Source organism: Hyperolius riggenbachi, chromosome 2 (assembly GCF_040937935.1).
Source record: "Hyperolius riggenbachi isolate aHypRig1 chromosome 2, aHypRig1.pri, whole genome shotgun sequence".
In the NCBI taxonomy this organism is placed as follows: domain Eukaryota; kingdom Metazoa; phylum Chordata; class Amphibia; order Anura; family Hyperoliidae; genus Hyperolius; species Hyperolius riggenbachi.
Window position 1 is genome coordinate 521738013 of NC_090647.1, and position 6181 is coordinate 521744193.

The window sequence follows — 6181 nt, forward strand, 5'->3', positions numbered from 1 at the left end:
TTTTAACAGTGGCAGATAGCACATCAAAAGGAAAATCGAAAAAATAATCACAAATAAAAGATAGCAACTGATTTGCATTTCATTGAGTGAAATAAGTTTTTGAACCCTCTAACAATAAAAGACTTAATACTTAGTGGAAAAACCCTTGTTTGCAAGCACAGAGGTCAAACGTTTCTTGTAATTGATGACCAAGTTTGCACACATTTTAGGAGGAATGTTGGTCCACTCCTCTTTGCAGATCATCTCTAAATCCCTAAGGTTTCGAGGCTGTCGCTGTGCAACTCTGAGCTTGAGCTCCCTCCATAGGTTTTCTATTGGATTAAGGTCCGGAGACTGACTAGGCCACTCCATGACCTTAATGTGCTTCTTCTTGAGCCACTCCTTTGTTGCCTTTGCTGTATGTTTTGGGTCATTGTCATGCTGGAACACCCATCCACGACCCATTTTCAGTTTCCTGGCAGAGGGAAGGAGGTTGTCGTTCAGGATTTCACGATACATGGCTCCGTCAATTTTCCCGTTAATGTGATTAAGTTGTCCTGTGCCCTTAGCAGAAAAACACCCCCAAAGCAAAATGTTTCCACCCCCATGCTTGACGGTGGGGACGGTGTTTTGGGGGTCATAGGCAGCATTTTTCTTCCTCCAAACACAACGAGTTGAGTTAATGCCAAAGAGCTCTATTTTGGTCTCATCAGACCACAGCACCTTCTCCCAATCACTCACAGAATCATTCAGGTGTTCATTGGTAAACTTCAGACGGGCCTGCACATGTGCCTTCTTGAGCAGGGGGACCTTGCGAGCCCTGCAGGATTTTAATCCATTGCGGTGTAATGTGTTTCCAATGGTTTTCTTGGTGACTGTGGTCCCTGCTAATTTGAGGTCATTCACTAACTCCTCCCGTGTAGTTCTAGGATGCTTTTTCACCTTTCTCAGAACCACTTACACCCCACGAGGTGAGATCTTGCGTGGAGCCCCAGAGCGAGGTCGATTGATGGTCATTTTGTGCTCCTTCCATTTTCGAACAATCGCACCAACAGTTGTCACCTTCTCTCCCAGCTTCTTGCTAATGGTTTTGTAGCCCATTCCAGCCTTGTGCAGGTCTACAATTTTGTCTCTGACATCCTTGGACAACTCTTTGGTCTTTCCCATGTTGGAGAGTTTGGGGTCTGCTTGATTGATTGATTCTGTGGACAGGTGTCTTTTATACAGGTGACTAGTTAAGACAGGTGTCCTTAATGAGGGTGACTAATTGAGTAGAAGTGTCTAACCACTCTGTGGGAGCCAGAACTCTTAATGGTTGGTAGGGGTTCAAAAACTTATTTCACTCAATGAAATGCAAATCAGTTGCTATCTTTTATTTAAGGTTATTTTTTCGATTTTCCTTTTGATGTGCTATCTGCCACTGTTAAAATAAACCTACCATTGAAACGATACTGTTCTGAGACTTTTCATTTCTTTGTCATTGGACAAACTTACAAAATCAGTGAGGGGTCAAATAATTATTTCCTCCACTGTATACTAAAATCTAGGATGGATATTTCATCCTGAGGCACTTGGCCACTTACAGTGTACTTGAGATGGGGGCTTAAGAAAAAAAATATACATGCCTGGGGCTTCCTCCAGGCTTAAGACCCCAATGCCATCCTTCTCCACCTCTTTGTTCGTCCACAACTGGCCCCGGTAAGACGTTCAGTCGGCGCAGGCACAGTCTGGCCGTGTGTGCTCCCCTTCTTGCTCCCAGCACTGGGAGCATTCTGCTGTGCAGGAGGCAGTAGCAGGAGTGCTTCAAAAGTCAGTGCTGTCCACAACTTTATAAAGTCGCAGAGCTTAAACAAGCTCATTTGCATAGATAACAACTGAAGTTTCTTATTTCTTCCTGTACTGGAAACAATATGAGACTCATATCTGTGCTAATCTATATATATAATAGAGTAAGTGCCTCAACCTTCGAGCAAGAAGAAGAAGTAGCGCCCTGCCCCCAGGGCCGGTCCAAGCAATAAGAAGGGGCTGGTCCAAGCAAGAAGAAGTAGTGTCATATTAAACCAAGGGCAAAGAGGGATAATTTGCATATTCAGTAGCAGTGCATTGTGGGTAACCACAAATGTTCACTTATAGCTGAATTATTGCAGATTTGCTTCTGTTTTAAGAAGGAAAATTACACCATGCTTTGCTTTTTTTAGTAGGAGGGCTTTTTGGTCTCTTTTATCCTCCTATACATTCTTCGTAGTTTGGGTCACCCTGAGCTGCTTGGTTACTCTGTTGTACTGGTCCAAGCCCTACCTCACACAGCCTTATCAATACCTGCCATGTACTGATGAGGACCAGATGTCTGAAATAGGCTGTCACATGTGGGTTGATATGACTGTGTAAAACTTTAAGCTATAGGCTTGCTTGATTTACCAAGGGAGAAAAGGGGTAATTTGCATATTTAGTAGCAGTGCATTGTGGGTAACCACAAATGTTCACTTATAGCTGAATTATTGCAGATTTCCCTCTGTTTTAAAAAGGCAAATTACACAAATACAGTGTGCGGCATTGCAGGAAGTGACAACAGTGGAACGCACGATGGAACACAGAAGAGGTGAGTCATCCCTGCCCGCTGCCTCTTACTAATAGTGGCGGCTGCTACTGTGCTTAAGCAGGAGGGGGAGCGCACATGGGGGACCCAGGTGAGGGGGGGGGGTTCCTGCTGAGCTTAAGCTGCAGGGAGAATGCACATGGGGACCCAGGTGAGGGGGGGGGGGGATTCCTGCTGAGCTTAAGCTGGAGGTAGAGCACACATGGGGGACGCAGTTGAGGGGGGGTCCAGCCCCCCTCCCTGCCGCTGTGCCCAATACCCCCTTCCTGCCCTTTACCCTCTTATGCGGCGCAGGTCGGCTAGTAATGTTTTATTTCTTAGCAGTACTACAGATACAAATCATGATATCATAAATTCATTTTCACTTCAGATTTCCTTTAAAGAGAAACTCCGACCAAGAATTTAACTTTATCCCAATCAGTAGCTGATACCCCCTTTTACATGACAAATCTATTGCATTTCACAAACAGACCATCAGGCGGTGCTGTATGACTGATATTGTGGTGAAACCCCTCCCACAAGAAGCTCTGAGTACCGCGGTGCTCTGGGCAAACTGCCACAATGTAACAATGTTCACAGACAGGAAATGGCTGTTTACAGCTGTCTGTAACAGCCAGAACAGCTAGAAACAGATACATAACCTGCCCACAGTAACAATGTCACCATGTAATACATGTCAGAATGTGAATCTGGGAGAGGAAAGATTTTACAATGAGCAAACACTGACTAAATCATTTATACAAAATTATTGTAAAAATTAAGCACTTTTTTTATTACATTATTTTCACTGGAGTTCCTCTTTAAGGACCAGAGGCGTCCTTTCCATATTGTGCCCTGTGATTACTCTGATTGGCTCACAGTAATCACGGGGTCAGGAGCCAATGAAATGCGATGTGAAAGCTGAGACAGCAGAGCAAGTGGGAGCAGTGATGGAAAATCGGCATGAATGACGAGGACGGGGGCGCAAAAACTGTCTTTGCCCTTGGGCGCTGAAATCCCTAGCTCCGCCTCTGCTCCTTTCACGCCATACTACCCTCTTCTCTGAGATCCAGTTTGAATGCTTTGCCCTCTGTGCTATTTTCCCCTAGATACGCCTCTGGCCATGCCTGGAGTTGACTTGAAAGAAAAGGACAGGAAAACAGAGAGCCCAATATAGTGTAGTATTTCGAATCAGTAGTAGTAAAATATAAAAAACACAATGGTTATACTCACAAACAGAGGTTGCCACAAAGGCAACCACTGGAAAGGCAGGTGGGGAGAATTAGAACCTGACCCCACTCAGGTTTAAGAAGTTGTTTTCTGTATATAGGAAGAAGATGGGGATACACCCCTCCACCAAGGGTGGACTAGATTATTAGCAGATGTGTAAACAGAGTCACCATCAAGGATAAAAACGTTTTAAAATCCGTTTAAAAGGGGAAAGTTGGTGGACTTACTTCCCTCGTAGAAAAAAAACGGAGTATGAGACGTTATGATAAGTCACAGTAACATTTATTAGATACTCCAAATGTGCAACGCGTTTCGCAGGTCACTATCCTGCTTCATCAGGCAATATCGGGTCTGTAGCGTGGCCGAGTGCCTCAGAGGCGCTCGGCCACGCTACAGACCCCCGACATTGCATTCTCCAATTAATTGTCTGATGAAGCAGGATAGTGACCTGCGAAACGCGTTGCACATTTGGAGTATCTAATAAATGTTACTGTGAGTTATCGTAACGTCTCATAGTCCGTTTTTTCTTTCTAGGAGGGAGGTAAGGCCACTACCTTCCCCCTTTTAAACGGATTTTAAAACGTTTTTATCCTTGTTGCCGCTTCTGTTTACACATCTGCTGATGCCTGGAGTCAAGGCAGGGATTTGATTGGAGGTGTGAAAGTGAGTGTTTTTACGTGTTTTCATGTTATAAGGTATCTCTCAGGTAATTTCATAAATTTAGGCTGTAAGATATGGTATGGCCAGGTTCCGGTGGCTGCAGGAGTCACAGAGGGTGACCAGCCCCCATTATGGAACTGGATCCAACCTTGTAATCACTTCTAATTCTTACAACAGCTTCATCTGCCGCACTTACGCTGAAGTGCCAGAGCCTTATTCAAATGAAACGTCTGATTTCCACATCATACATTTCCTTTCTTTTCATTTGGATATCCCATATGAATTATTAATGGGGAGGACTATTAGGCTGGATTAATTCATTAGCTTGTATGCATTCTTTGAATTTTAATAGGGCATAAAAGTAGCACTGTTTCAAAACCGCAATATGCAGCGAGCAGCCAGACAGCTGTTCTCCAAGATGTCACCGTTCTCTTTCCTACTGATTCACAGCAGCCTCTACCTTAAAGGGGCACTCCATTTTCATTGAAAATGGCTAGAGATGTACATCAGTGCAGTGATCTATGGGACTTCCTGTAATTTCATATTTTTTTACATATAGGGCTTGATTCACAAAACAGTGGTAACTCAGTTAAAGATAATGGGAACTGGTTTTAAAAAAAGAAAGTCAGATACTCACCTAAGGAGAGGGAGGCTCTTGGTCCCATAGATCACTCCCTATCCTCTCCCGGTGCCCGCTGCTGTCCTGGCTCCCCGTAGCGGTATTCGACCGTTTCGGTCAAATACCGCTGTCTCCCAGCCGAAGGGAGGCTTCGAAATGCTTCGGGATCCCGAGTGCTCTATGACGCACTCGCGTGTGTGCTGCCTGTCTTTGGGAGGACTCAGCTCCCGAAGACTTCCGAAGTCCCCGCGGTTGCGGACGCGAACGGGGGAGACAGCGCAGCACCAGGCAGGGGCATCGGGAAAGGAGAGGGAAGGCTCATTAGGACCGAGCCTTCCCTCTCCTTAGGTGAGTATCTGCCTATTTTTTTTTTAAACGGGCTTACATTAGCTTAAGGCTTTGCATGTGCAAACTAGGATGCTAAGTACAGTAGTTTGCAAGGGCAAAGCTGTTACCGTTCACGTGCTATTTTACCGCACGCACCGCGCTATGCATGCGCTTCATTTTCGTGCAAAATCGCTGCTTCAAATGCAAAGTATGCTTATCACGCTACTTAGCACTTAAAGCAGCGGATTTTGCACGCGAAGCTTTGCATTAAACTTTACACGCGAAGAGACAGTTTGCACATGATAAGCGGCTTTTCACTGGCATGCTAACACTTGGCACGCTTTGTGAATCAAGCCCATAATGTTACATTCCAATTTACAGCCAGATATGCACAGGGCCAGTTCTAGATTTTTTGCTGCCTGATTTGCACCATGCCCAGGGCCGAAAATACCATAAGGCAACTCCAGGCAACCTTCTTATAGCCTAGGCCATCTTTAGGCAGAGCAACAATCCTTTTTTTAAGATCCTCAGAGAGTTCTCTGCCAGGAGGCACCATGTTCAACTTCCAGTGACCAGTATGAGAGAGTGTAAGTACTGATGACCGTAATCTACTAATTTTCACAATTACAACCATACCATATAATTACGATTTGGACATCCGATTGATTTTGTGTTCTCCATTTGTAATTTTTGCGTAATTTTAGCGTACTTTCATGCCCAAATTAGCAGTTAACAGAAAAGACCCCATACATGCTTTAGTCACCAAAATTGCAGCGTGTCCAGCATTATCT